Genomic DNA, 14464 nt, shown 5'->3' with positions numbered 1-14464 from the left:
TACGGATCACTACCATCTTATCTCTGTCTGCATGGGTTCGAGTCTCGGATTCGGCCAATGTGGGTATGTGAGAAAGCTTGCCAGTAGCTTCTCGAGGGTCGGTGGTTCATTCCGGGCATTTCCGAGGTTCTTCCTCCACCGTTAATACTGGCCGTAATGTATCGTGTGCTTAAAAATGGCATTAAACAACAACAACAACAACTGTTCGAATAACCAATCAGCAATCGTAAAGTTGACACGCCTCCATGCATTATTTACGTCCTCCATTTTTCTACGGCAAGCTGACTGTCGCGATAATAAATTGATTATCGTTTATATTAAATCTTTTTGCAATGATTAGTCGATTTTTAGATCTATAATGGTAAAAAGACGTCACTGGGGATTTGTAATTCTAACAGTCGATATCTAAATCGTCTAAATGGAGGAATTAGATTTATTCTTGTACCGAAACTTTGACGAAACTTGGAGAATATAAACATGTTAGCACGCACGATCAGCTGCACAAGGAAACAATTAATGTCAATTATCGCATTTTGTTTGCAAGAAAAGTGTTAGAAAAGCATGTCCCGTCTATAATATAAAGACAAATTAATATAACGATAGAAATTTGGAAACATAAAAGAATGAACGTGTCAGGAATAATGGTCGATAACCCCCATGTCTTCAGACTTTAATGTCTGTATTTTTTTATCGTTTGGAAGCACTGAACCTCATATTGCATTATTTCATAGTTTAAAAATGTAGTCTTAAATGTTGGTTTGTCCCAAGAGTAGTGTTTCATCGTCTCAATTTTTCAGGTACTTTAGTGGTTCTTTACCTTTAGTCATGGAGGGGTGGGGTGAAAGGTGTAATTAATATACTGTAGAAATACAAATACAATGGTTTCATATACTTTTTCTTCCAATATATGTATTTATACTCATCATTGATCAAAATTCCATCTCACGATTACAACATAACTTTATAGTTATTATATACAACAGTATACTTTCATATGTTACTTGTTTAGGCTCGAATAAACAGTAACAAAAGAAAGCAAAAACAACAAGCTTTTAAAAATTTAACCAATAATTTATTTCCCTGGTAAAACGCTGTAGAAAAGAAAAAAATAAGAACTTACGATTTTAAGAATGAAATCCAAAAGTAATACAAGAATTATCAACGAATTAAATTTTAGATGTCCTAGTAAAGAAATGTTCTAATGAATGCAAGTTTGCGTCCCGACAAAGAATCCAAAATGGACACCGATGACGTATACTGTAGTCAAAATGGTGTTGTATCGTCTACGGTTCTTTTTTATTCCACAGTCAATAATTTCCGGTGTTTGAATTTGAGAATAAAATTTAAATACATGTCTTTGTCCAATAATTCTGTATGAGCACTCAAATATTTCCAGGGAAAAAAAATTAATCTTTTATAATCCAAATAATGCGAATAAAAATTAAAATGTAATTCCCAAACTGGTTTCGAACATACTCTCCAGTGTAAAGAAAAAACCCCAACTGCCGAATTTCTCTATAAACAAAGGTTATACAGAAACTTGAAACGCAAAACAGATTTCCGGATGAGGGTCAACTCTCCAGAATTATCGAGAAGTATCTACGTCTAAGAGCAGGAAGTCCAAGTATAACCTTGACAAAAAACATTTTACTCCAAAAATAAGCTAAAAATAAAGCTTTGTTTACTTGTCTCAGTGATTTTTGAATTAAGGTCGGGAGCTAGGTCAGCATAAGAAACAAAGTTCAGTGTTTACAATTAACTCTAACGATAAACTAATTTCTGGAATATATCAAATTCCTAGTAAATAAAATACATTATTTTGACACATAATGAAATTATAATAATAAAAAAGATTTTAAAACTTACAAGCAGTTAAATTAAATCCAATATAAATTCAATCAAACATACGATATACTCCCCCATAAAAAAGGAATGATTTATATGATAAAGCTTTCTTTTTACTATAGATTAATTATACATGATGTTTAAAAAAACTCTTATAAATTACACAAAGTGTGCATGAAATAATACATTGTCATACACGTGAATGTGCATCTGCTATTAAATTATCTTTCCCCTTGATGTGCCTGAAATCAATATCATATTCCTGTAACAACAAACTTAACCCTAGTAGTCTTTTTTATTTTTCATCTTGCCGATGAAAGTAAGGGGGTTGTGGTCACTAAACACAATAATCGAAGAAGGAGCTGAACTAATGTAAACTTCAAATTGTTGCAATGCAAGTATCAAAGACAAACCTTCCTTCTCGATTGTTGAATAATTCCTTTGGTGCTTATTTAATTTCTTAGAAAAATAGAACACTGAATGATCAATACCATTTTCTTCTTCTTGAATCAAAACTGCTCCAACCCCAACATCAATTGCATCAACAGACAGTTTAAATGATTGGTTGAAATTTGGAGCTGTTAGAACATGCGCGCTTTTAAGTATGGCTTTTAACTTGTCAAAAACCTCCTGACATTTCTTCAGTCCAAAAAAACTTGTTTTTCTTACTCAATAAATTTGTCAGGGGTTCAGCAATTGTAGAAAAATTGGAACACAATTTCCGATAGTATCCGGCCATAAACAAAAATCGCATCCGTTGCTTTTTATTAACAGGCGCAGGGAATTCAGAGATAGAATTGACCTTAGCATCTATAGGTTTAACTTGTCAATGTCCCACGATATGTCCTAGAAAAGTTTCAATAGCACGGCAGAACTCACTTTTGGATAAATTAGTTGTCAAACTTGCATCTCTAAGTCTGTCAAAGAATTCCGAATTGTTGCTCTATGTTCTTTCCAGGTGGATTTGTAGATGATGACATCATCGATGTAAGCATCACAATGGCCTAGTCCAGAGGTAATCATATTCATGAGACGTTGAAATGTACTTGGCGACCCTTTCATCCCAAACGGCATTAGTTTATATTGATAAAGTAAATGTGGAGTCATGAATGCCGAAACTTTCTTTGCTCTTTCCGTTAGTGGAATTTGCCAAAATCTTTTCAGAAGGTCAAATTTGGTGACATACTTGACATTTCCGATCTTATCAATACAGTCATTGATTCTTGGTAATTAAAATGAATCTGTTTTTGTCACACTATTCAACTTCCTATAATCAGTGCACATATGGAAAGTTTTATCAGGTTTTGGAACAAGTATGCATGGTGAACTGCAATTACTTTTACTGGGCTCTATAAAATTATTGTCCAGCAAATACTGGTTTTCTTTTTTCAAGTATTCCTGTTTGAGATGGTTCATCCTGTACGGGTGTTGTTTCACAGGTTTGGAATTTAAAATTTCAACGTCATGAAAAATTGTGTTCGTTCTTGTAAGAACATTGGGAAATAAGTACTCATATTCAAATAATAACTGTTGAAGTTCGCTTTTAAAGTGTCTGGTCCAGATCTTTTATAATTTCTGAATTACGAAGATTTGTCAGTAGAATCCGATGATATTCCTTCACTTAAATCTTCACTGAGTGGGACAGATACGACTAAATTAATTGCATGTTTAACCTGGCTACCTCTTTCAATATACTGGTACTCCAATAATTTAATTAGTCCCCAGGAACACTAATATTTTAATTTAACTTATTTATTTTCTTCTTAACTCTGTAAGGGCCGTAATATTTAGTCTGAATTTATTTTTACAAAAATGAGCAAGAGAGACAGAACTCTATTATCAGACTCAAAAGTTCTCTCCATTGAAGTTTTGTCACTTTCGACTTGAATTGCTGAATGCCAAACTCAGGCATAATAGGCTGGGAAGTTTCAGATCTAATATATGACCCTTGACCCGATTGGACAGATTTGGGAAGGCCACACTGAGTAAAAAAAAACTTTATCAAATAATTTACTATTGTTTTAGATTTAATATTCCTCAACGGAATTGCCTCTGGAAACCTTGTTGGCGCATACATAATGGCCAACATGTATTGGTTACCTGGCTTGATCTTAAGTAGGGACCAACACAATCTATCATAATTCTGCTAAATGGTTCGTGAAAGGCAGGACTAAGTTGTAAATGAACCTTAGGTATCTTCTGATTGGGTTTTCCTACCATTTGACAAGTATGACAAGATCTACAGTATTTACGAACATCAACTTTGTTTTTTGGCCAATCGAAGTGAGTCAAGATCTTGTGATAAGTCTTATTGATCCCAAATGACAAGCTTAAGAAGTTTCATGGGCCAGACTAAGTATTTCCTGTCTGTAAGGTTTTGGAACTACAATTTGATGGTTCAATGACCACTCATCACCAGCAGATACCTCAGGAGGTCTCCATTTTCTCATAAGAATTCCATTTGTAATGAAATAACAGATAGGAATTTCAGTGGCTTAAGTTTAGAATAAAGAGAATGAGTTGTTAAAAAAGGATTACTGTGATCAATACCTTTGATTGATCCAGACAAGGAGTGTAAGTGAACTCATCAAAAGCCTGACCAATACACGTGTCAGCTAAATGAATACTTTCGTGATCAACATTATCGTCAAGTGCTTTCTTTGTAATAGCTCTGGTAACTGCACAAGCAGGGAATAAATCAGGAAATTCTTTTTCAATTGGATCTACTTTCTGATCGGATTAACCACAACCTTGTCTCTAGCTAGGTCGTTGCCTAGTAATAAAAGAATGCCTCAACGGGTAAAACAAACACTGTGCCGATGTCATTGGTCCTGAGACTATGGATGATGACAAATTTACACAAGGGAAAGGAACATTGACAAAGTTGCACTCAACTCCCTGAATAGAAACACTCTCATTAGAAGAAGACTTCTCAGAAAAAGGCAAAGTACTATACAATAAAAGACCCTGAGAAGCTCCTGGGTCCCTTAAAATTGTAATAGGGATAGACTTGACCTAATTACCCAAGAGTGATATAAAACCCTTTGATATGATTGGTTATAATTCTCCATAATAAAATCAGACTGGGGTTTGTTAGACCCAACAAATGTATTGCTTTCAATATATGACCATGATTTTGACCTCTTAGAAATAAGAGCATTTGGAATAGGTCTGTCTTGATTCTGATGCCTACTTTTTCAATTTGTAGCAATCAGAAATAACATGTCCTTTCTTCGTACAATAAATGCACCTAGAAAGAGACAAGTATCTTTGGTCTAGCTTATCTAAAGCTTGATTTGTAGAAGCTGTGCCAATTTCAGACTTAGACGGGCTTGTATTAGGCTGAAATACATTTCTGCCAGAAAACTGTTGGAATGAAGTCTTATTTACAAAAGGAACTTTATGAGTTAAAGAATACCCATCAGCAGCACGAGCAGCATATTTCAAGGTTAAAATCTGTTGCTCATCAAGATAAGACTTAATGTCACTATGGACACAGTCTTTTTTAAAAAAATCTTCAAGTAATACAAATTACTTGAGACTTTCATAATTATCGTTCATTTTTCTTGGCTAAGCACCATCTATCCAATAACTGCTCTTTCTTTCTAGCAAATTCGACATGAGTTTGTCCAGCTTCTTTTCTATAGTTTCTGAAGATTTGCCGATAAGCTTCAGGGACTAACTCATAACCCCTTAAGATGCATTCCTTAACCGTATCATAGTGACCACTTTGTTGAACTAACAGTGAACGGTAAATATCACTAGCTTTACCGATAAATACAGATTGTAATAATGCTCTCTTGGCCATTTCAAATTTTCAGCAACCTTTTCAAAATAAGGAAAATATTTGTCTGCATCTTTTTCTTTAAAAGGGGGCACAAATCTAATATTCTTTGCAACATAAAAATTTAAACTTGTATTTGAAGTGGGGATGTGCTTTACACTTGCCAGCTCCATTTCTTTCATTCTAAATTGATATTTCCTCTCTTTCTCTTTCATCTTTACCTAACTGCATTTGTTTATCTTTCAACTGCATTTGTTTTTTCTTGTAACTGCATTTGTTTTTCTTTCTCTTTTTCATCTCTCTCTCTCGCCTCTTTCTCATATTGTAACTGCATTTGTTTTTCTTTCTCTTTATCATCTCTCTCTCTCTCTCTCTCTCGCCTCTTTCTCATATTGTAACTGCATTTGTTTTTCTTGTAACAGCATTTCTTTCTATTTTACTTGTTACTGAAGTTCCAACTTCCTTAACTCCATTTCCATCTCGTATTTTAATTATAATTCCTTTACATTTATATCAGAGTCTGATACAGACTTACTGATCGAAACCAGAGCACTTTTATCCAAAAACATTCTTTTCTACCAAGTACTGGACCACAATACATTTTATGTCTTGCTTCGTTAAGGAAGTTTTTACCTCAGAAAGATCATATTTCCTGGCAAGTTGAATTAATGCAACTATTTTTTAATTGGTCCTGGGAAGGACTTGACAGAAACGTTTGCACGTTTGATGATATTTTAGAATAATCTTGCCAATTTCACTAAAGATTTCAAAATCTAGGGGAATTCCAAAAATTTGAAAAAGAAATTTTTCTGAAATATTTTTGCCAAAATTCATAAATCACGGACGAGCTCCCAGTTCTTATGTTACTTGTTTAGGCTCGAATAAACAGTAACAAAAGAAAGAGTGAAAACAACAAGGTTTTAAAAAATTAAAAAGAATTTGTTTCCTTTGAAAAAAGTTCTACAAAAGAAAAATAAGAACTTACGGTTTTAAGAATCAAATCCAAAAATAGTACAAGAATAATCCACGAAATAAGTTTTAGAAGTCATAATAATAAAATTTTCAAATGAATTCAAGTTTGAGTCCCAACGAAGAATCCAAAATGGAAGGCGATGACGTATGCTATTGTCAGTTATGTGTTGTATCGTCTACGGTTCTTTTTTATTCCACAGTCAATAATATTCCGGTGTTTGAATTTCAGAATAAAATTTAAATAAATGTCTTTGTCCAATAATTCTGTATGAGCACTCAAATATTTCCAGAAAAAAGAATTATTCGCTTAGAATCCAAATAATGCGAATAAAAATTAAAATGTAATTCCAAAACTGGTAAATAGAACACTTTCCAGTGTTAAAGAAAAGGCCCCAACTGCCGAATTTCTCTATAAACAAAGGTAATACAGTAACTTGAAACGGAAAACAGATTCCCGGATAAGTATCAACTCTCCAGAATTTTCGAGAAATATTTACGTCTAGAAGCACGTAGTTCCAGTTTGACCTTGACAAAAACCAATCATTTAACTCTAAGAATAAGATAAAATGAAAAAGTTGTTTACTTGTATTAGTGATGTCTGAATGAAAGTCGGGAACTAGGTCAGCATAAGAAAAAAGTTCGGTGTTTACGATTAACTCTAAGGTCAAGCTAATTTCTGGAAAATATCAAATTCCTAGTAAACAAAATTATATTATTTTGACATATATTAAACTTAAAAATATAAAGATTTTAACTTACAAACAACTAATTTAAATCAAATATAAATTACATCAAATATACGTAACAACTTCTAAACTCTATCTATTTACAGGTTTATTATATATTTTTAATTCATTTACCTCTAGGGAAGCATCAACAAAACCAGCTAAACTTAATGAAGATACTACTGAATACTAAATACATGAACCTATTTTGGAGTGAATTTCCTTTACAGTAATTATTTCCCAAGCGGCTTTAAAACTGATTTTCATGATTTACTGAAAGAAAACACGTAGTTATTACAACACGAATTTGAGATACAAATGTAAATAATGTTTACTGTAATATAATTTATGCAACTTGGTAATTTGGCATTTTTAAGTATAACAACAATCATTTTTAATAAACCTACCAATGAAATTGAAACAAATTTCTTTGTAAAAAAGCTGTGCTTGCCGGAGGTTAAAGGTTTACTAGTGTACTCACAGAAGTTTGGTTTATGTGATAAATGTAATTTTTTAGATGTGACTTTTAAATATTTTATGTCAAATACCTCATCATTAATGATAATAATAACTACAAAACATCGATTTTCTTTATCGCACAAGGCAGCACGCTCCAAGCCAATTTCGTTCCCTGCAATTTCCGTAAGACAAAGCGGAAGTGACGTGCTGTAGGGAACGGTGAATTTCTACCTTCGTTGTTAGTTGCATCACAAGAGTCTGACGTTTTATCAATAAAGTACGTGAAATCTCTGACAACACGAAATCACCGTATCGGTGTTTTAGATGGACATAAGGAGTGCAAGCATGACCACAACCATCCGTTTGATTCGACTTTCTTACGCGTCTTTTATCGCTTCAAAATCGCAAGAAGACTAAAAAACTACACATATTCTAGGCTCTAATAAACAGTAACAAAGAAAAGGTGAAGACAACAAGCTTTGTAAAATTTAACAAATAATATATTTCCCAGGGAAAACAAGGTAAAAATGAATACAAAAAAGAACTTACGGTTTTAAGAATCAAATTAAAAATTAATTGAGGAATAATCCACGAATTAAATTTTAGAAGTTCCAGTAATGAAATGTTATAATGAATTTGAGTTCGAGTCCCGACGAAAAATCCCAAATGGAAGTCGATGACTTATACTATAGCCCGTATAGTGCTGTTGTGTCTACAGTTCTTAGTTGATCCACAAACAATAATATCACGGTGTTTGAAATGCGAATAAAATTTAAGGAAATTTCTTTGTTCAAGAATTCTGTGTGAGCACTAAAATATTTCCAGGAAAACTAATTAATCTTTTAGAATCCAAATAATCTGAATAGATATTAAAATGTAACTCCAAACTAGTCACAACAAAACGAACACATTGACATCGTAGAAGCTATTTACGTCTTGTTACGTATATTTGATTTAATTATATCTGATTTAATATATATTTATTTCAATTTAATTGTTTGTCAGTTTTAAAATGTTTATTTTCTATTACATGTTATTATAATGTAAATTTATTCACTAGAGATGACACTGTTTTCAGAAAATAATTTGACATTGTCTGTTAGTTTATAAACACCAGGTTTTGATCTAAATACTGACGTTGATTCAAAATTTGTAGCAACCACGTAAACAAGTTCTATTTTGATTTTAAAATGATTGGTTGTTGTCAGGGTGGTGGTGGAATTACGTGTTTAAGACGTAAACAATTTTTTTTTCTTACAGAAAAATGGTTGGTTTTCGTAAAGGCCACACTGGGTGGACGTGATCTTTAACAAGTACCTAATTTCTACGAGCTTCCAGAACATGATCACGGGACCCCTGTTTACGTTTTAGAAGACGATATAACGTTTGTTTTGGAAAATTATTCTCAGTAGAAGTTGGGCTGTTACACCGGAAGTTGTATGTTGCACTGTTTTGGAAAAAAACTAAAAAAAAACTAATAACGGCAATTCCAATTCAAGTTAGATTATATCAACAGAATTTATCAGGTGTGTCCAATTTGGATATATTCCATCATCATAACGAGATGTGAAAAGAGCGCTATGTCTACGATTGATGTGCATCACCTTCCTTTCCTTTGACCGTATATCAACGTCTCATAATTCATTCTTCCTAAGCTATATGTTTTGCCCCCTTCATGGACTTCCTAGTCCGTTTATTCTGACCTCGTCCTTCTTTCCCTCGGACTTCTGTCTTCAGACTGTCCCGTCTCTCTACCAGAAAGCTGTTCCTTAAAGGACAAATTTACCCCATAATTCTGTATACTCCACTCTCTAAGACGTATATAGAATTTCCTGACGTTACTCAGAGTATGTTGGCTATCCACATACTGCGTAAATTCTGATTTAGTACGGTAGGACATAGACCTCTCTTCCAGCAGCAGGTCGTAAATTACCACGTGAGCGTCCATCGAATATTACCGTATTCTTTTACATGCTTCTACATGTTCGATTACCATTGCATGAAATTCACAAATGGTAACTCACAGTAATCCTTAACCTACAAGATTATTCACACATTACAAAATCAGATGTAATTAGGTAAGTATCATTGACTCACGACAATTTGCATCGTCCTAACAAACAAAGGAAGTTATTTCATATAACCCTATGAAAACATACACATATGAACATTTGGATCACATGCAGTCAATTCTACCAATGAACAAATAACTGTATAATTAAGAGGTAAATTGCATAACAATACTAGCATAAACACTTTCCATGGAACTGAATAAAATAAATTGCATACTAACTCTAGCATCAACACTTTTCATGAAATTGAATAAAATAAATTGCATAACAACTTTAGCATCAACACATTTCCATGAACTGAATAAACGATACATAATATGGAAACCTAGTCATAGCAAATACATATGCATAAAACAAACAATTAAATAATAAAATATTACGTGAAACTAAAATTGCGTACCTTATTGCTGTTCTCTATCAGAACTTGTGCGTCCTAGCACTAAACCTTATCTTTCTTTTTACAAAACGGCCACCTGGTCCCTTTTTTGTTTGACGAGGAAGGCACTATTCTCTTTAGGCCTCCCCGGAGTCGACTACACTTCCTCCTTCAGGAAATTTTAGACTAAAGAATTTCGACTAAAGTACTCACTTTAAAGTCTGATTGCTTCTAAAGTGTACGCCATACTTTTTTCTGCCCAATCGTAGGCAGAGGTCCCTAATTTTTCCCAAAGAAATAATTCCTTTTATCAGGTTTAGACAATCTGTGAATGACAGTGCGTAACAATTTCCTTTTGAAATAATGATAAGTGGACATAGGTTTCTACCAAGCGGTTAGGGTTGGTAGCTCAAATGTTTACTTTCTAAGGACCGTGTTAAGATACGCCGGTCAATTTCACTGAGTTGGAATGCTGCCCCTTTGAAGTTTAAACTGATATGGTGGGAGATGAACGAAGAAAGGTCAAAGTGACCCTTCACAAAGACTTTTCTGGCTTAAGTGTGATAAAATTTTAATGTTCAATGCATTCAACTCAAAGTTCGACACATCACACGTGGATTGGAGTTATTTTATATTATTTGGATTCAAAAGGATTAATTCTTTTTTCCTGGAAAATACATGTGCTCATGTGAGATTCTTAGTCAAAGACAGTTCTTATAAGAAAGTTATTTACATTTCCGAAACAGGAGTGATAATTCTTGTTTATACAAAGAACTGTAGGCTTTAAAACGATAGTTACAGCATACGTCATCGTCTTCCGTCTTGGATTCTACGTCGGGATTCGAACTTGAAATCAGTAGAACATTTTGTAATTAGGACTTCAAAAATTTTATTCTTGGATAATTTTGGATTTGATTCTATAAAACCGTAAGTTCATATTTTTTATTTTTACCGAATTTTTCCAGGGAAATAAATTATTGTATTTTTTTCAAAGGTTGTTTTCACTCTTTCTTGTGTTACTGTTTATTCGAGCCTAAACACGTGATATAAGAGTCTAAAGTCACGTAGTCCTAGTCAGCCTAATCAATCGCACATTAAGAATGAATTTTAAACAAAGAAGTTGTTTACTTGATTCTCAATCTAGGTCAGGAACTAGGTCAGCACAAAGATACAAAATTGTATTTTTAGGTGTTTTCGAATAAACAGTCAGGTCAAACTAATTTCTAGAAAATATCAGATTCCAGTAAACAAAATTATACTACTTTAACATGTAATAAAATTTGTTTTAAAACTTACAGACGATTAAATTAAACCAAATATAAATTAAATGAAATATACATAACAATATCCATTCAAAAGACAGTAACGTACCAACGCGTAACTCTCGGACGACTAGCGCATGAATCCAATCCGGCGAATTAACCTTTATTTCAACCATCACCAGAGAGCATATGAGAGTCACACACTATTATGATGTGTGATATTTAACCAAGGTTGTGGATATTGCAATATTTACTACCCTGAATGATACTCGTTTACAAGCGCATATAGTAATATAACAGTTGTATGTTTAAAGTTATATTAAAGCTGGACAGTGAACATGTCACTAGTAATACACAACCCTTAATATTCCTGGCCCCTCCTCCCCGCCCTCGTACCTACACACAAAGTAGGGATAAACTAACTAAAGCTAAGCAACTCAAACTTGAAAGATTTTAATCAAAACAAAGCTAACACAGAGTATTTTTGTAGCACATATTCAAAATCATATATCACAACAAAAATTATTATTATTATTACTATTATTATTCATTTATTAAACAATGATTTATATGTATCTTAAAAGGAATACTATTTAAGTCTTGTTTCCAATTCCATTAATTCTCTTTGGTAAATTATCAGTGTGAATATAGGCAGAGGTTGACAGTTGTCAGTTTCTTGAATTACTGGGGTAACAATTCTTTTTTCATCAAAATTGATGGCAGTACTGGAGGAAGTGGTCTGGAAGCCGAAGTCAGTTGACAGACAGTTATTGCAACCTCTATGCAGCCAAGTATCTATTATGACTGAAAATAGAATATACAGCGAATATTTTTACTTGAATATAGTTATTTTGTTTCATGTATCCCGGTTTTCGGATACTTATTTAATGTTCTCAGAGTCAATGCCTTTAGCGTAAAATTAGATTTTACTTCAACCAGTGTTAGGAAGCTAAATGAATCAAATGTGAACATAGACAGCAATATGTTTTTAATTGCATAGTGTTGAATCTGTTCAAGAAATGAAATTATAGAGGATCAAAGAAATCTTCATGAGAATTTCCAAGATAATGGACAAATGATTTTAGCAGGATCTTTTATCAAAATGAAACGTTTGGGTAAATATACCACACTCAAGTAAAGTGATAGTACTGATGCATTTCAAACATAATTTTCACGTGTATAAAGCAATCACATGTCCCAAAATTGACCCTGATAGTGGTACCATAACTACTGTAAGAATATTTTGTCTACAAGTATTCATGTACTCGGACAGGATTTCCTTGCAATTTCGATATTGCTGTCTTAAGTGTTTAACTTTTAACACCAATATTTACTGATGAACCACGCCCACATGAACATCTGCTCTGTAGACATTCAAGTTTCGCCCAAATTCGTGCCCTTCTCTTTTCATTATGAAATTGAAATAACATTAACGAAATAATAATAATAATTGCCTTAATTAATAATAGTAATTACCAGAATGAATAGCCCAAGCGCTGCTCTGTCTCATTATGCCCTATGTTCTCTTTAGGGTGCTCGTCCACGTTCTTGTCTCGTTCGGGGTTAAATTGGTACTGTCTAACCTCAGCAAGCAGAATCTTCTTAAGATTCATTACGTTCGCCATCTTCTCGGAATTCACCTTCCTCGCACGACGAAAATGAGCATGACAAATTTGCCGTAAATTCGCTAGAATCATCACTAGTTTCAGCAAACATCGCCACATAAGCTAAACTTGAGGGACTTCCCGATAGTACGTGACTTCCGGAAATCTTAGAATCACCGGAAGTATACAAATATTTCCAGAGAGTTTTCCGTAAAACATCGATAAATGGAGACATTATTTTCATTTCCTTCTACTTGAGTTAAAAGATGCATATTTAATGCACATTTCTGAGTTATTTAGCGAAAAAGGAACATTGTGATGTATAGTGTGTATTACACTATCATAGAACTTTAACTGATTATCATGTCACGTGATTCGGTAGGCGGAGCGATCTCTATTTTGGCGTAAGGTCAATTATAAAATCATCGTGCCATATTTACCTTATCCGGGTAGTCGTGATAAATTAAAAAAACTGAACTGCTATTAAAGCTGGAGTGAATGAGTCTTTGGTTGAATCATACGAGGCTTAGCACATTGCTTTTATATTTGTAAGCAACCAAACTTTTAGATGGGATCAGAGGACAAACTAGGCTATCATGGAAAAATATGTTTACGTCTATTAACAAGAGCAATCGGGTTCTATTTAGCTACACTCATTGTAGGTTTCTTATCAAATCCCTTGCTCTTCGCAAGTCATTAACAAATCCATAGCTCTTCACATTTCTTTCAACAGGATTATGTAAACCTTATACTTGAACATAATTAATTTTCGTATTCTTGATTAGGTTTGGTTAAAACGGTTGTTTGAATCAAAGCGTCAGATTTGGAAAGCGTGATATGGTTGCATTTAGCTATCCAAACTTTTACATTCAAATGTGTTTCAATGATTTATCAGGCATTATGGCTTTTCTAAGAGACCCAAACAGGTGAAAACAGTGAACCATTAGCTGAGTAAAATATCAATAACCGTTAAAGCTATACAAATGCAAGGAGGCAGTATTGCTCCTTTGAAGGGGAGATTTAACTTCTATGCTGTTTCTAAAACATCATAAATTTATTTCTGCCAATAACCTTTTTCATTATCTAGCATAGACATATTGGTCAGGGTTTCCTCAACGAGTCTAGATAATTTCTACTATATGAATTGCTATTGAAATTTGACATTTTGCCATCATCCTTTTAAACAGGAAAGTACCTTCTTTTTGTTGTATTAAATAGGTTTCTTTACGTCAGTATATACCGATCCGATTTATGTTTAATAATTAAGAGAATAGAAAGGTTTTATTCAACTTGGAAAAGTAGATTTTCTTTTAATATAAATTTTGGAAACGAATGGGTTTTCTCCATTCCGTGCTAGTTTGATTA

General features: G+C 33.4%; 1 long non-coding RNA gene across 1 annotated transcript; it reads right to left on the bottom strand.

Moving 5' to 3' along the window:
* Window positions 1-11934: 11934 nt before the first annotated feature.
* Window positions 11935-13405, bottom strand: LOC149782026 (uncharacterized). The gene is made up of 2 exons (XR_016414550.1): window positions 12972-13405; window positions 11935-12299 (listed from the first exon to the last, which is right to left on the bottom strand). It is a non-coding gene; the product is annotated as an uncharacterized LOC149782026 (long non-coding RNA).
* Between the last annotated feature and the right edge of the window lie 1059 nt (window positions 13406-14464).

The sequence above is a fragment of the Sinohyriopsis cumingii genome, chromosome 15 (genome assembly GCF_028554795.1).
Source record: "Sinohyriopsis cumingii isolate HCF-2022 chromosome 15, ASM2855479v2, whole genome shotgun sequence".
Lineage (NCBI taxonomy): Eukaryota > Metazoa > Mollusca > Bivalvia > Unionida > Unionidae > Sinohyriopsis > Sinohyriopsis cumingii.
This window is presented reverse-complemented; position numbering and strand designations above follow the sequence as displayed.